We start from the raw sequence: 15,035 nt of genomic DNA on the forward strand, positions 1-15,035 counted from the left end.
TGAAACAATATATATTGTTGGGACAATATCTCATGTCGACGTTATTCTGTATATTTCCTTGTTGAAGACTGATAATTTTTGCTCGATAACAGAGATAATTCAACTGGAAAACTGGAGTGAATTATCTAAATTTTGAAAGTTTTAGGCATATTTTACAAATTCTGTGAATATTCTCGCTTTTCTCACGATCTGGTTTTCTCAATATCCAGAGGTCGATTTTCAATAAGATGAGAAATAAGATATAGTGAAAATTAAATTCCAAAATCATAAATTATGAGTGAAATTAAATAAAAAAAAAACTAAAAACAACAATAATTAAATTTAAAAATCTTAAATTAGTTTAAGGTAAATGCGCAGTTCTTTGAAGATGTTGCACGAAAGATCTTTGCTTGCATTTATCATCTTAGTTCGATATTAGATTTAATTAAAATAATGAAACAATGCAAATTAAATTAAGTTGTGGTTATCACTTGTATGCAAAACAAATTGGAATTCAACCACGACAAAAAAGGGTAATGGTTGAAAAATTGTTTGGGTTGAAAAATGAGAGAGCGCTTCTGCTTTTAGACGTCCCTTCAACAAATGATAATGATTTTTTTGCATAACACAGTGTATAAATGATTGAGGGAAAGTTTGAAACCGAAAATACATTCCTGGGACCATATTTCATGACAATTTTATTCTGTGTTTCCGTGCTGAAGATTGATAGGGATTTGGTTGCACAGAAACGTATAAATAGCGGCTTGGGTTGCAAATCTCATCGTAAAGAACTGATCCAGTCTCTTGCTAGGACAGCTTCAATTGGAATAATGAAGTATTGCGCTCTTCTTGTGCTCTTGGTGCTCTTTGCCGCTGTTGTCATAGAAGGTGAGAGACACAAAGTATTAACAATGACTTGAAGTGTAAAATCTAGAGCAAAGAAAAGAGGTACGTCAGAACTGAGACCGTAATCTAGGCAGATGTTATCTCCGCTAGAGTGAAATTTAATTTTAAATCTTACATTAGTAGGTCGTAACTGGACTAAAAGAGGTCTTGATCAAAATCACACCATTGTTTATATGTGCATTACAGCATCCAACTAAATAACGTGCAGTGTTCAGTAATTCAAAATTTGCAGATAGACGTGAGTGCTAACTGACAGTGGTATTTTGCTTCCTTTTGAAACACAAAGTGAAACGTATAATTATGCCTTAATTTGTATTTGCATAAATTATCGTGACGGTGTCAAGTTAGAAAGTATCTCAATATATATATATATATATATATATATATATATATATATATATATATATATATATATATATATATATATATATATATATCACACTGAAAAATATGCTAAAAGAATCAAAAGATTATTTATCACTAAAACAAAAAAGAAAAAAATACCAGTAAGAAATTGAATGGAATCTAGACAAGGAAAATGTATTTGGAGTTCACAAGGGCATGGATAGTGCCACGCATTACTTATTCCTGAGCGGAATTGGAAAAAAACACAATTTTACGTTCCACTTTGTTACTTTCCTTCATTAACATTTGAATTGAGATATTACGCACAAAATAAATGCACATGGACTTTCAGTAACACGTTTATATTTTGCGTTTTTCATTTTGATATTAGACACAGCCGGACAAAGTATAGCGCGTGCTACATGCACCTGCTGTGGCCAAACGTGTCATACCGACAGTGGGACTTGCTACTGCGTCGGAAGTCCCCCTAATTGCCAATGTGGTGCCCGCGATTACCCAAGATAAATGGTACTGTGATCATATTGTTCATGCCAGTATTTTCATTAATATAAATTCAGACCAGCTACTTGTTAAACATAAAAAATGTTGATAACAGTGCTTATCTGAAACTGATAAAACCAATTAGTAAATTCCAGAAGTCAATTTGGTGATATTGTGTGAGAGATTATAAGAAGGAATTAATGGCTCATTTAATATAAGTGTACTGACTCCACAGAAAAGTTTTTTCAAAGTTTGCAAAAGTTTGCCCAAGTGCATCAGTTTCAAGACCGAGAAACAAAAACGGGATAAACGTTTCTTAAATTTTATTTCAAGAAAGAAAGAGAGAGAGAGAAAAGAGAAAATGAGAGTGAGCTGGGACAGAGAAAGCCATGGTGTGTGTGTGTGTGTGTGTGTGTGTGTGTGTGAGAGAGAGAGAGAGAGAGAGAGAGATTATATTATCCAATGGAACCATATTATGTTCATTCAAGTAACTTAATAGGACAAATGCATATTGAATTATATATGGTCAATTTAATGCAACGGTTTATTATTTTACAGTTAAAAATGACATTTTTTGTTTTGTTTTCAGGATAGCCACCCGTCGAAAGTAAGCATGACCAGTTGGACATACGGAACTCCAAACTCATCTAAATGTTAAGCTGCTGTATTTGGACATTTTTTGTGAATTTTGAATTCAACAATAAGTGAATATTATAAAGTTCGTAGTAAATACGTTGTATTTACTGCATCGTCAAAGCTCAGAATTTATTTTCCTTGTTGTTGTTAGAAATCGTCTGAATGCTTAGTACGTTTATTACACCGATGGGCAATGCACTTGAATTTAGAGGTCTATCATTTATTTCATTAACATGAATGAAAAAGTAAACTTATCAAGTTCGCTTTATTGAAATCAAAAGCACTAACTTAAGTTATAGTAACGATTAGTAATTTGCGCACAGGTTGGTCATATCAAAAAAAAAAAAATAATAATTACAGTTATCACATTATATATCAAGAAATAATGCTAGGGGATAACTCTTTGGAAATGACATTACAAGAAACGAAAAAGTATACTAGTGCAAATTATATGTACGTGCTGTCGAACACTGACAAAAAGTTTGCAGATGTTTTCTTCTGGCTTTTTTTATATTCTCTCATTAATATAAAATCATATTAGCCAAAAGCAATAAAAATATTATGCCTTTTGTTTTCCTTGATACACGTACATGTAACTAACAGTTGGTGTATGTTTTCATGCACTTCCTATGTGACGTTTTTGCTCCAATTCCTCCACCGCACTGCTCTTCTGAGACACGTTTTCCGCGAAGTCTACAAGACCATGTCGCCACCTTCAGGTCGTACTGCCCACACTCCTTTGAACAGCCTTTATACCTCGCCCCCTTCACTTTATCCATTAAATTTTTGGTGTCGGTCTTCAATTTTGCCATATAAGGACATAAGGAATTCGTACTGGATGTATTTGAGATACATCTGTGATGAAAAGCCCGAAACCTCCGTTGATTCATGAATTTAAGAACAGTTTTTAAATCATAAACATATGTATGTGGTTTGCTGTAATTCAAGGAACAACGAAAGATATACACGTTGCCCCTTTTCAACGAGGCGTTCAATCTGAGCAGAAAACCAGCACATGTGCTGTGTGTTATAGTATATATAACTAGCAATATACAGACTTGACATTTAATATGGAATATTTCAAAGATAAACCTGGGTAAAAATGCATGATATTTTTTTCGAAAACACCCGATCTCATATAAGATATGCATTGTTCTGTCAAAAAATTATCCGTATGTCGGCAACTACTTCATAAAAGAAGTTGAATTTCAGCTACAAGAGATCGGATTTGCATTGCGTAAAATGAGCTAAGCAGTGTTTTACAAAATTGTTGATCTGTAGCAGAATTTTGCGAAAAGGCAAACATTGGCAGACAGAATGTTGCTCCAAAATGAACAGTCTGCACAGTTTAACAGAGATATGTCCAGACTAGTGTACCTAAACAAAGGCTACGGCCAAAGTATCAAAATCTTACAACAGGGCTACAGGAACCACTGTCTTTCGGGATATGCTGCTGCAACTAAACAAAAACCACCCAGTCCGTTCATGAAGAGTAAATTGCCACCGAAATGCGTTTTTCAAGGACGTTAGCGGACACTAAACTGTTTTTAACAGGTTACTGGTTTTAACAAGTTAGAATACAAGGCGACCCCCGAGGAACCCACTGTGAACAGTAAAACACCGTCGCCTGTTTCTCTAATGAATTGGAGACCATGACCGTTTCTGGGTAGAACAATGAAACCACGTACGAGGCTTATTTTACTGAGGTCAAATTTCACCTGAACTACTCAACTAGCCAAAATAGAGTTTACACCCAGAAGAAGCTTACAACAAGCGTGTGCCGCGTCTAAAGTGACTGAAGTCGTTGACAGCATCAGTATTTGGAGTGGATACCACATTGGTGCCAAAACACCAATGGCAGTCATCGGCGAAAACCTGAACTAGATCAAATAAAGGAATAATCAAGGAACCACTTGACTATCATTGTCACCACTAAGCCATATTTCCCCCAACCCTCACAACCGCTCGCAACTTTGTGCATGTAACAGCTATAGCGTGCCCATAAAGCAGCATCTAAAAGGATCTTCCTTAGAGACGCTTCCATGTGTTTCAAAACGAGTGTCTTTACACCGCCCTGTATTTAATGCTACATAAAAAAAACAATTAAAAAAAGACGATAATTATCCTTCTGCACGACGCTTGGAAACTGAATTAAGACACGCAATGGCCGTTAAACCTTATTTTTTATATTAGGAAACTAATTTTACTGGAAATTTCATAACTTTTCCATAAATCCCAGACTTTTTATCATGTTTTGTAAATACATGTAGAATCGGGCAATATAATATTTATAAGTTGAAAACGGGTTCATAAATTATGAAGTCACGTTGGTGATCGTTTTAAGGCATATCTGATGAAATTACCACCGAGTTTAATCTTGAGTTTTATAATTGTTAAACATGCGCCACTTGTCTTTGACATTTAGAAACTTAATTGTTTACATACCACCTCAGATGCGGAGCACAATAATGTAATGAGGACAGATGGTTAGCACCTCTAGCGGGCGTTAATTAACTGTTTCTAAACAAAATAATTTGACTAATTTCCTTTGAATTTGTAATTTTCTTTATCATGTACGTGGTAGATTTATTTGCTAGAAAATGACATCTTCCTCGCCAATCAATGTAAATGTTTTAGAATAAATCTACAACAATAACAAAGGGTTGACTTTATTTTCGAATTTGTTCCGTGTGCATTCAAAAAAGAAGAAAGCATGTACACTTAAAAAGAAGTGATATATATATATATATATATATATATATATATATATATATATATATATATATATATATATATATATATATATATATATATATATACTTGACATTTAATATGGAATATTTCAATTTCAAAGGTATACCTTGGTAAAATGCGTTCTTTTTTTTTTTTTTTTTAACTAAGATATCCTATTAGATATCTGACTGAAGAAGTGTCTAGTCAGGTGTGTCGCTACCAATTAACTGACAAGTCTGTCTGTTGCATTGCTACATTGTGTGATATGCAGTAATTTAATTGGGTAGTGCTCCATTGGGCTGGCCAAAGCTTGGCTTTGGCGAAGCATGGTTCTGCCAAAAAAGTATCCATATGTCCGCAACTGCTGCATCTACGAATTTGAAATTTTGCATGCAAGCGTACGGTTTTGCATTGCGTAAAATGAGTTAAGCAGTGTTTTAAAAAATTGTTGATCTATGCCAGAATGGAGCGAAAAAGACAGACTTTGCCAGACGGACTATTGTGTCACACGGTATGGTCCGCACAGTTTTATAGAGTTATGCCAAAACTGATGTACCTACACAGAGGCCACGCCCAATGTATCGAAATCTTACCACCACTGTGCAGGACGCACTGTCCTTCTGGATATGCTGCTGTAACTAAACGAAAGCCACCTAGTCCGTTCAGAATGAGGGGCAAATTGTCACCAAAACGCGTTTTTCAAGGCATTTACCGAACACCATACTGGTTTCAGCAGGTTAGGATACAAGACGACCTCTGAGTTAGCCACTGTTAACAGCAAAACAGCGTCGTCTGTTTCTCTAATGAATTGAGGGCCATGACCGTTTCTGAGTAGAACACTGAAACTGCGTGGCTTTCTTTATTGAGGTCAGATTTCACCTGTACTGCCCAACTGGTCAAAACAGAGTAAATAGACATCCTGATGAGGCCTTCGACGAAGCGTGTGCTGCTTCTAAAGTGACTAGGGTCATTGACAGCACCAGTATTTGGAGTAGATACTACATTGGTGCCAAAGCACCAATGGTAGTCATCGACGAAAACCTGAACCAGACCAAATAAAGGAATAATATGGGAACCCATGTGGTATAATTTGATACTGGACACCTTAGGAACAGTTTTAGGGTGCATGATGAGATTGCCGGTTCACACAGAGCACTTTTAATAGCAGATAACTTACAGAACCAAGGGAATGAGCAGCTACCTTGGTCATCAAAATCGCCATTTATGAACCACATAGACAATATGTGGGTGGGTAATTACTCGCCGAAACAACGGCCCACCTGCCCTACAACAAAACTGAACCAAATTGAACAAGTTTTGACCGTTGCCTGAAATTTTATTCCAGATTAAACTCTAAAAACCTATCCCATGGAATTCCTTGCCGCTTGACAGCTCTGGTAGCGGCCAGATGAGGTCAGGCGTAACAGCGACTGTTGCTGTGACTAGACACTGATATGAGGGTCCTTTGTGGGGCGTTTAACTCTTTTAAAGACGATAGTTTGGAAAATATGGAGATCTAAAATATCGTTTTCAATGGTTGTCGTATGACATAGAAAAGGCAATGTATTTTTGTTTGCTTCACTGGCGATTTCAATAAATGAACTGATGTCAAAATGACAATAAAGAGATTATTAAAAGTTATTTAAACACGACTGTAATCATTATTTTCATTTATCAGTCACCAAAACAGGAAAAAACTGATGATTTATGATTTGGAAAAAATATTCCATATTAAATGTCAAGTCTATCTATCTATCTATCTATCTATCTATCTATCTATCTATCTATCTATATATATATATATATATATATATATATATATATATATATATATATATATATATATATATGTGTGTGTGTGTGTGTGTGTGTGTGTGTGTGTGTGTGTGTGTGATGGTGGACTGCTGGTAGACTTTGAACAAGCAGGTAATATCTGTCGTTAGAAGACGCTTTAACAAATGGTAATTGCTTTATTACGTTGAGTTGTGTAATAATGATAAAGGAAATGTTTGAAACAAAATATCTTGTTGGGACAATATCTCATGTTGTCGTTATTCTGTATATTTCCTTGTTGAAGACTGATAATTTTTGCTCGATAACAGAGAGAATTCAAATGGAAAACTGGAGTGAATTATCTAAATTTTAAAAGTATTAGGTATATTTTACAAATTCTGTGAATATTCTCGCTTTTCTCACGATCTGATTTTCTCAATATCCAGTGGTCTATTTTCAATAAGATGACAAATAAAATATAGTAAAAATTAAGATTTCTAAAATATTAATTATGAGTAAAATAAAATAAAAGCTAAAAACAACAATAATTTAATTAAAAAATATTAAATTAGTTTAAGGTAAATGCGCAGTTCTTTGAAGATGTTGTACGAAAGATGTGAATACGTCTGGTCTATTACAAATACATCTATGCTTGTATTTATCTTTTTAGTTCGATATTAGAGAGTTAGATTTAATTAAAATAATGAAACAATGTAAATTAAATTAAGTTGAGGTTATCACTTGTATGTAAACAAATTGGAATATTACCACGACAAAAAGGGTAATGGTGACAAAATTGTTTAGGTTGAAAAATGAGAGAGCGCTTCTGATTTTAGACGTTGCTTTGACAAATGATAATGGTTTTGTTGCATAGCACCGTGTACAAATGATTGAGGAAAAGGAACTGAGACTGTAATCTAGGCAGACGTTATCTCAGCTGGAGTGAAATTTAGTAGGTCGTAACTTGATTAAAAGAGGTCTTGATCAAAATCACACCATTGTTTATACATACAGACTTGACATTTAATATGGAATATTTCAGTTTCGAAGGTATGCCTAGGTGAAAATGCGTTCTTTTTTCACAAACTCCGATCTCATATAAGATATGTGAATGGAGAAGTGTGTAGTCAGGTGTGTCGCTACCAATTAACTGAACACCAGGTTTGTTGCGCTGCTGCATTATGTAATATGCAGTGATTTAATTTGGTAGTGCTCCTTTGGGCAGGTCAAGGCTTGGTTTTGGCAAAGCATGGTTCTGTCAAAAAACTCTCCATATGTCGGCAACTACTGCATAGAAGAATTTGAAATTTTGCATGCAAGTGGTCGGGTTTGCAGTGTGTAAAATGAGCTATGCAGTGCTTTACAAATTTGTTAATCTGTGGCAGAATGGCACGAAAAAGACAGGCATTGCCAGACAGATAATTGTGCCAAACGAAACGGTCCGCACAGTTTTATAGAGTAATGCCCAGACTGATGTACCTACACAGAGGCCACACCCTATGTATTGAAATCTTACCACCAGGGTACAGGACCCATTGTCTTTCGGGATATGCTGTTGCAACTAAACAAAAGCCACCTAGTCTGTTCAGAATGAGGGGTAAATTGCCACCAAAACGCATTTTTCAAGGCCCTTAGCGAACACCAAACTGGTTTTAGCAGGTTAGAATACCAGACGACCTCCGAGGAACCCACTATAAACAGCAAAACATCGTTGTATGTTTCTCTATTGAATTGGAGACCTTGACTGTTTCTGGGCTGAACACTGAAATCTCGTGGCTTTCTTTATTGAGGTCAGATTTCACCTGTACCGCTCAACAGTCAAAACAGAGTTTACAGACATCCAGAAGAGGCCAACGACGAAGCGTGTGCCGCGTCTTAAGTGACTAAGGTCATTAACAGCGTCAGTATATGGAGTGGATACCACATTGGTGCCAAAACACCAATGGTAGTCATCGACGAAAACCTGAACCAGATCAAATAAAGAAATAATCTGGGAACCACTTGGCTATCATTTGATAGGGGACAACTTAAGAACAATTTTATGTTGCACGGTGAGATTGCCGGTTCACACAGAGCACTTTTAATAGCAGTTTACTTACAGAACCAAGGGAATGAGCAGCTACCTTGGTCATAAAAATCGCCATATTTGAACCACATAGACAATATGTGGGTAGGCCATTTCTCTCTGAATCAATGGACTACATGTCCTACAACAAAACTGGACCAAATTGGGCAGATTTTGACCGATGCCTGGAAAGTTATTCCAGATTGAACTTGAAAAACCTTTCCCAAGGTATGCCTTGCCACTTGACAGCGCTGGTAGCAGCCGGAAGAAGTCAGGCATAACAGCGACCGTTACTGTGACTAGACACTGACATGAGGGTCCTTTGTGGAGCGTTTAACTCTTTTACAGACAATAATTTGGAAAATATGGAGGTCCAAAATATCCCTTTTAATGGTTGTCGTATGACATAGAATAGGCAATGTGTTTTTGTTTGCTCCTCTGGCGAATTCCATTAATGAACTGATGCCACAATGACATCAAAGAGATAATTAAAAGTTATAAAAACACGATTTTAATCCTTATTTTCATTTATCAGTATGCAAAATAGGAAAAAAACAATTGAAAAATGATTTGGAAAAAAATATTCCATATTAAATGTCAAGTCTGTACATTACAGCATCCAACTAAATAAAGTGCAGTGTTCAGTAATTCAAAATTTGCAGATAGGCAGATGTGAGTGCTAACTGACAGTGGTATTTTGATTCCTTTTGAAATACAAAGTGAAACGTATAATTCTGCCTAAATTTGTATTTCCATAAATTATCTTGACACTGTCAAGATAGAAAATATCTCAATATATATGCAAAACCATTTTAGTATCGTCTATGAGGAATGTCTGTTCTTTGTATTTCACTCTCAAAAATAAGCTAAAACAGCCAAAAAGATTATTTGTCACTACCGACAAATACCGGTAAGAAATTGAATGGAATGGAGACCAGAAAATGTATTTGGAGTTCACTATAGCGTGGATAGTGCCACGCATTACCCACTCCTAAGAAAAATTTTAAATAACGCACATTTTAAGTTCCGCTATGTTGCTTTCCTTCATTAACATTTGAATTGAGAAATTATGCGTAAAATAAATGCATATGGACTTTCAGTAACACGTTTATATTTTGCATTTTTATTTTGATATTAGACACAGCCGGACAAGGTATAGCGCGTGCTACGTGCTCCTGCTGTGGCCAAATTTGTCATACCGACCATGGGACTTGCTACTGCGTCGGAAAGCCCCCAAATTGCCGCTGTGGTGCCAGCGATTACACAAAATAAATGGTGCTGTGATCACATTGTTCATGCCAGTATTTTCACTAATATATATTCAGACCAGCTTCTTGTTTAACATAAATATGTTGATAACTGTGCTTATCTGAGACTGATAAAACCTATTAGTAAATTCCACAAGTCAATTTGGTGATATTGTTGTTAGAGATTATTAGAAGGAATCAATGGCTCATTTAAACAAAGTTTACTGACTCCACAGAAAAGTTTTTTTTTTTTTTGATAACAAATTAAGTTTGCCCAAATGCATTAGTTTAAAGACCGAAATAGAAAACCGAGATAAACGTTTCTTGATTTTTTTTTTCAAGAAAGAAAGAGAGAGAGTAGAGAAAATGAGAGTGAGCTGGGACACAGAAAGCCATGGTGTGTGTGTGTGTGTGTGTGTGTGTGAGAGATTATATTATCTAATGCAACCACATTATGTTCATTCAAGTAACTGAGTAGAACAAATGCATATTGAATAATATATGGTCAGTTTAATGCAACGGTTTATTATTTTACAGTTTAAAATTACATTTTTTGTTTTGTTTTCAGAATAGCCACCCGTCGAAAGTAACCATGACCAGTTGGACATACGGAAGAAAACAGGAAATTAGTCCCTCAGCTAAATGTACAGCTGCTGTATTTGGACTTTTTTTGGGAATTTTGAATTCAAAAATAAGTTGCCATAATAAAGTTTGTAGTAAATGGGCTGTATTTACTGCATCGTCAAAGCTCAGAATTTATTTTCTTTGTTGTTGTTAGAAATCGTTTGAATGCTTAGTACGTTTATTACACCGATGGGCAATGCACTTGAATTTAGAGGTCTATCATTTATTTCATTAACATGAATGAAAAAGTAACCTTACCAAGCTTTATTGAAATCAAAAGCACTAACTTAAGTTATAGTAACGATTAGTAATTTGCGCACAGGTTGGTCATATCAAAAAATAAAAATAAAATAATTACAGTTATCACATTATATATCAAGAAATAATGCTAGGTGATAACTCTTTGAAAATGACATTACAAGAAACGAAAAAAATATACTATTGCAAATTATATGTACGTGCTGTCGAACACTGGTAAAACGTTTGCAGATGTTTTCTTCTGGTTTTTTTCACATTCTCTCATTAATATAAAATCATATAAGTCAAAAGCAATACAAAGATAATGCCTTTTGTTTTCCTTGGTACAGGTACATATAACTTACAGTTGGTGCATGTTTTCATGCACTTCCCAAGTGACGTTTTTGCTCCAATTCAACCACTGCACTGCTCTTGTGAGACACGTTTTCCGCGAAGTCTACAAGACCATGTCGCCACCTCTAGGCCGTACTGTCCACATCCCTTTGAACCGCCTTCACTTTATCCATTAAAAATTTGGTGCCCGTCTTCAATTTTGCCATATAAAGACATAAGAAGTCGTTCCGAATGTATTTGAGATACATCTGTGCTAAAAAGCCCGAAAGCTCCGTGGATTTGTGACTTTAAGAACAGTTTTTAAATCATAAACGTATGTATGTAGTTTGCTCTAATTTAAGGAACACCGAAAGATATACACGTTGCCCCTTTTCAACGAGGCGTTCAATCTGAGCAGAAAATCAGCACATGTGCTGTTTGTTATAATTTATATAAATAGCAATGCACAGACTTGACTTTTAATGTGGGATATTTCAAAGATAAACCTAGATAAAAATGCATTATTTTTTTTTCCGAAAACACCCGTTCTCATATAAGATATGTGAATAGAGAGGCGCTACCAATTAATTGATTACTATGCCTGTTGCACTGCTGTATTATGTAATATCCAGTGGATATTGGATGGTGCTCCTTTGGGTAGGTCAAAACACCGCTTTGGCAAAGCATGGTTCTGTCAAAAAAATTATCCATATGTCGGCAACTACTATATAGAAGCTACAAGAGATTGGATTTGCAGTGCATAAAATGAGCTAAGCAGTGCTTTACAAAATTGTTGATCTGTAGCAGAATTTTGCGAAAAGGCAAACATTGGCAGACAGATTGTTGCTCCAAAAGGAACAGTCTGCACAGTTTAACAGAGTAATGTCCAGACTGGTGTACCTACACAGAGGCTACGGCCAATTTATCAAAATCTTACCAGAAGGATACAGGAACCACTGTCTTTCGGGATATGCTGCTGCAAATAAACAAATAGCACCCAGTCCGTTCATGAGGGGTAAATTGCCACCAAAACGCGTTTTTCAAGGACGATAGTGGACACTAAATTGCTTTTAACAGGTTACTGGTTTTAACAAGTTAGAATACCAGGCGACCTCCGAGGAACCCACTGTGAACAGTAAAACACCGTCGTCTGTTTCTCTAATGAATTGGAGCCCATGGCCGTTTCTGGGTAGAACACTGAAACCACGTACGAGGCTTATTTTACTGAGGTCAGATTTCACCTGAACTACTCAACTAGCCAGAAGAAGCTTACGACGAAGCTTGTGCCGCGTCTAAAGTGACAAAAGTCGTTGACAGCATCAGTATATGGAGTGGATACCATATTGGTGCCAAAACACCAATGGTAGTCATCGGCGAAAACCTGAACTAGATCAAATAAAGGAATAATCTGGGAACCACTTGACTATCATTGTCACCACTTTCCCACAACCCTCACAACCGCTCACAACTTTGTGCATGTAACAGCTATAGCGTGTCCATAAAGCAGCATCTAATAGATGCTTCCATGTGTTTCAAAACGAGTGTCTTTACACCGACCTGTATTTAATGCTACATAAACAAACCAATTAAAAATACACGATAATTACCCTTCTGCACGACGCTTGGAAACTGAATTAACACACGCAATGGCCGTTAAACCTTATTTTTTTATATTAGGAAACTAATTTTACTGGAAATATCAGAACTTTTCCATAAATCCCAGACTTTTTATCATGTTTTGTAAATAGAATCAGGCAATATAATATTTTTAAGTTGAAAACGGGTTCATAAATTATGAAGTCCCGTTGGTGATCGTTTTAAGGCATATCTGCTGAAATTACCACCGAGTTTAATCTTGAGTTTTATAATTGTTAAACATGCGCCACTTGTCTTTGACATTTAGAAACTTAATTGTTTACATACCACCCCAGATGCGGAGCACAATAATGTAACGAGGACAGATGGTTAGCACCTCTAGCGGGCGTTAATTAACTGTTTATAAACATAATAAATAGACTAATTTCCATGCAATTTGTAATTTTCTTTATCATGTACGTGGTAGATTTATTTACTAGAAAGTGACATCTTCCTCGCCAATCAACAGTAAATGTTTTAGAATAAATCTACAACAACAACAACAAAGGGTTGACTTTATTTTCGAATTTGTTCCGTGTGTATTCAAAATAGAAGAAAGCAAGTACACTTAAAAAAGAAGTGATATGTGTGTGTGTGTGTGTGTGTGTGTGTGTGTGTGTGTGATGGTGCACTGCTGGTAGACTTTGAACAAGCAGGTAATATCTGTCGTTAGAAGACGGTTTAACAAATGGTTATTGCTTTATTAAGTTGAGTTGTGTAATAATGTTAAAGGAAATGTTTGAAACAAAATATATTGTTGGGACAATATCTCATGTCGACGTTATTCTGTATATTTCCTTGTTGAAGACTGATAATTTTTGCTCGATAACAGAGATAATTCAAAAGGAAAACTGGAGTGAATTATCTAAATTTTGAAAGTTTTAGGCATATTTTACAAATTCTGTGAATTTTCTCGCTTTTCTCACGATCTGGTTTTCTCAATATCCAGAGGTCGATTTTCAATAAGATGAGAAATAAGATATAGTGAAAATTTAATTCCAAAATTATAAATTATGAGTAAAATAAAATGAAAGCTAAAAACAACAATAATTAAATAAAAATAATCTTAAATTAGTTTTAGGTAAATGCACAGTTCTTTGAAGATGTTGTACGAAAGATGTGAATACGTCTGGTCTATTACAAATACATCTTTGCTTGCCTTTATCTTATTAGTTCGATGTCAGAGAGTAAAATTTAATTAAAATAATGAAACTATGCATATTAAATTAAGTTGAGGTTATCACTTGTATGTAAAACAAATTGGAATATTACCACGACAAAAAGGGTAATGGTGACAAAATTGTTTAGGTTGAAAAATGAGAGAGCGCTTCTGCTTTTAGACGTTGCTTTGACAAATGATAATGGTTTTGTTGCATAACACCGTGTACAAATGATTGAGGAAAAGTTGGAAACAGAAAATACCTTCCTGGGTCCATATTTCATGACAATTTTATTCTGTGTTTCCTTAATGAAGATTGATAGGGATTTGCTTGCACTGAAACGTATAAATAGCGGCTTGGGTTGCACATCTCATCGTAGAGAACTGATCCAGTCTCCTGCTACGACAACTTCCATTGGAACGATGAAGTCGTGCGCTCTTCTTGTGCTCTTTTTGCTCTTTGTTGCTGTTGTCATAGAAGGTGAGAGACACAAAGTATTTAATTAAAAGTATTTAATAATGACTTGAAGTGTAAAATCTGAAGCGAAGAAAAGGGGTACGTCAGAACTGAGATCGTAATCTAGGCAGACGTTATCTCCGCTAGGGGGAAATTTAAATGTTACATTAGTATGTCCTAATTTGACCAAAAGAGTTCGTGATCAAAATCACACCCAATAAGATATACATAAATTACAGCATCCAACTAAATAAAGTGCAGTGTTCAGTAATTTAAATTAGCAGATAGGCAGTTGTGAGTGCTTACTGACAGTGGTATTTTGCATCCCTTTGAAACACAAAGTGAAACGTTTAATTCTGCCTTAATTTGTATTTCCATAAATTATCTTGACACTGTCAAGATAGA

At 35.4% G+C, this 15,035-nt stretch overlaps 2 long non-coding RNA genes across 3 annotated transcripts in view; both read left to right on the forward strand.

Moving 5' to 3' along the window:
- Positions 1–15,035, forward strand: part of LOC106168921 (uncharacterized) — a 58,412-nt gene that overhangs the window by 41,911 nt on the left and 1,466 nt on the right. Inside the window, exon 1 of one of the 2 annotated variants that reach the window (XR_015330955.1) lies at positions 14,564–14,654. The exons of the other annotated variant lie outside the window; for it this stretch is intronic. This is a non-coding gene — a long non-coding RNA (uncharacterized LOC106168921). Of the gene's footprint in view, positions 1–14,563; positions 14,655–15,035 lie in introns of those variants that run through there. 2 annotated transcript variants of the gene reach the window in all.
- On the forward strand, positions 779–10,940 carry LOC106159068 (uncharacterized). The gene is made up of 3 exons (XR_002886233.2): positions 779–867; positions 10,077–10,213; positions 10,754–10,940. It is a non-coding gene; the product is annotated as an uncharacterized LOC106159068 (long non-coding RNA).

The sequence above is a fragment of the Lingula anatina genome, chromosome 8 (genome assembly GCF_051362555.1).
Source record: "Lingula anatina isolate TDL-2025a chromosome 8, LinAna3.0, whole genome shotgun sequence".
Taxonomy (NCBI): Eukaryota; Metazoa; Brachiopoda; class Lingulata; order Lingulida; family Lingulidae; genus Lingula; species Lingula anatina.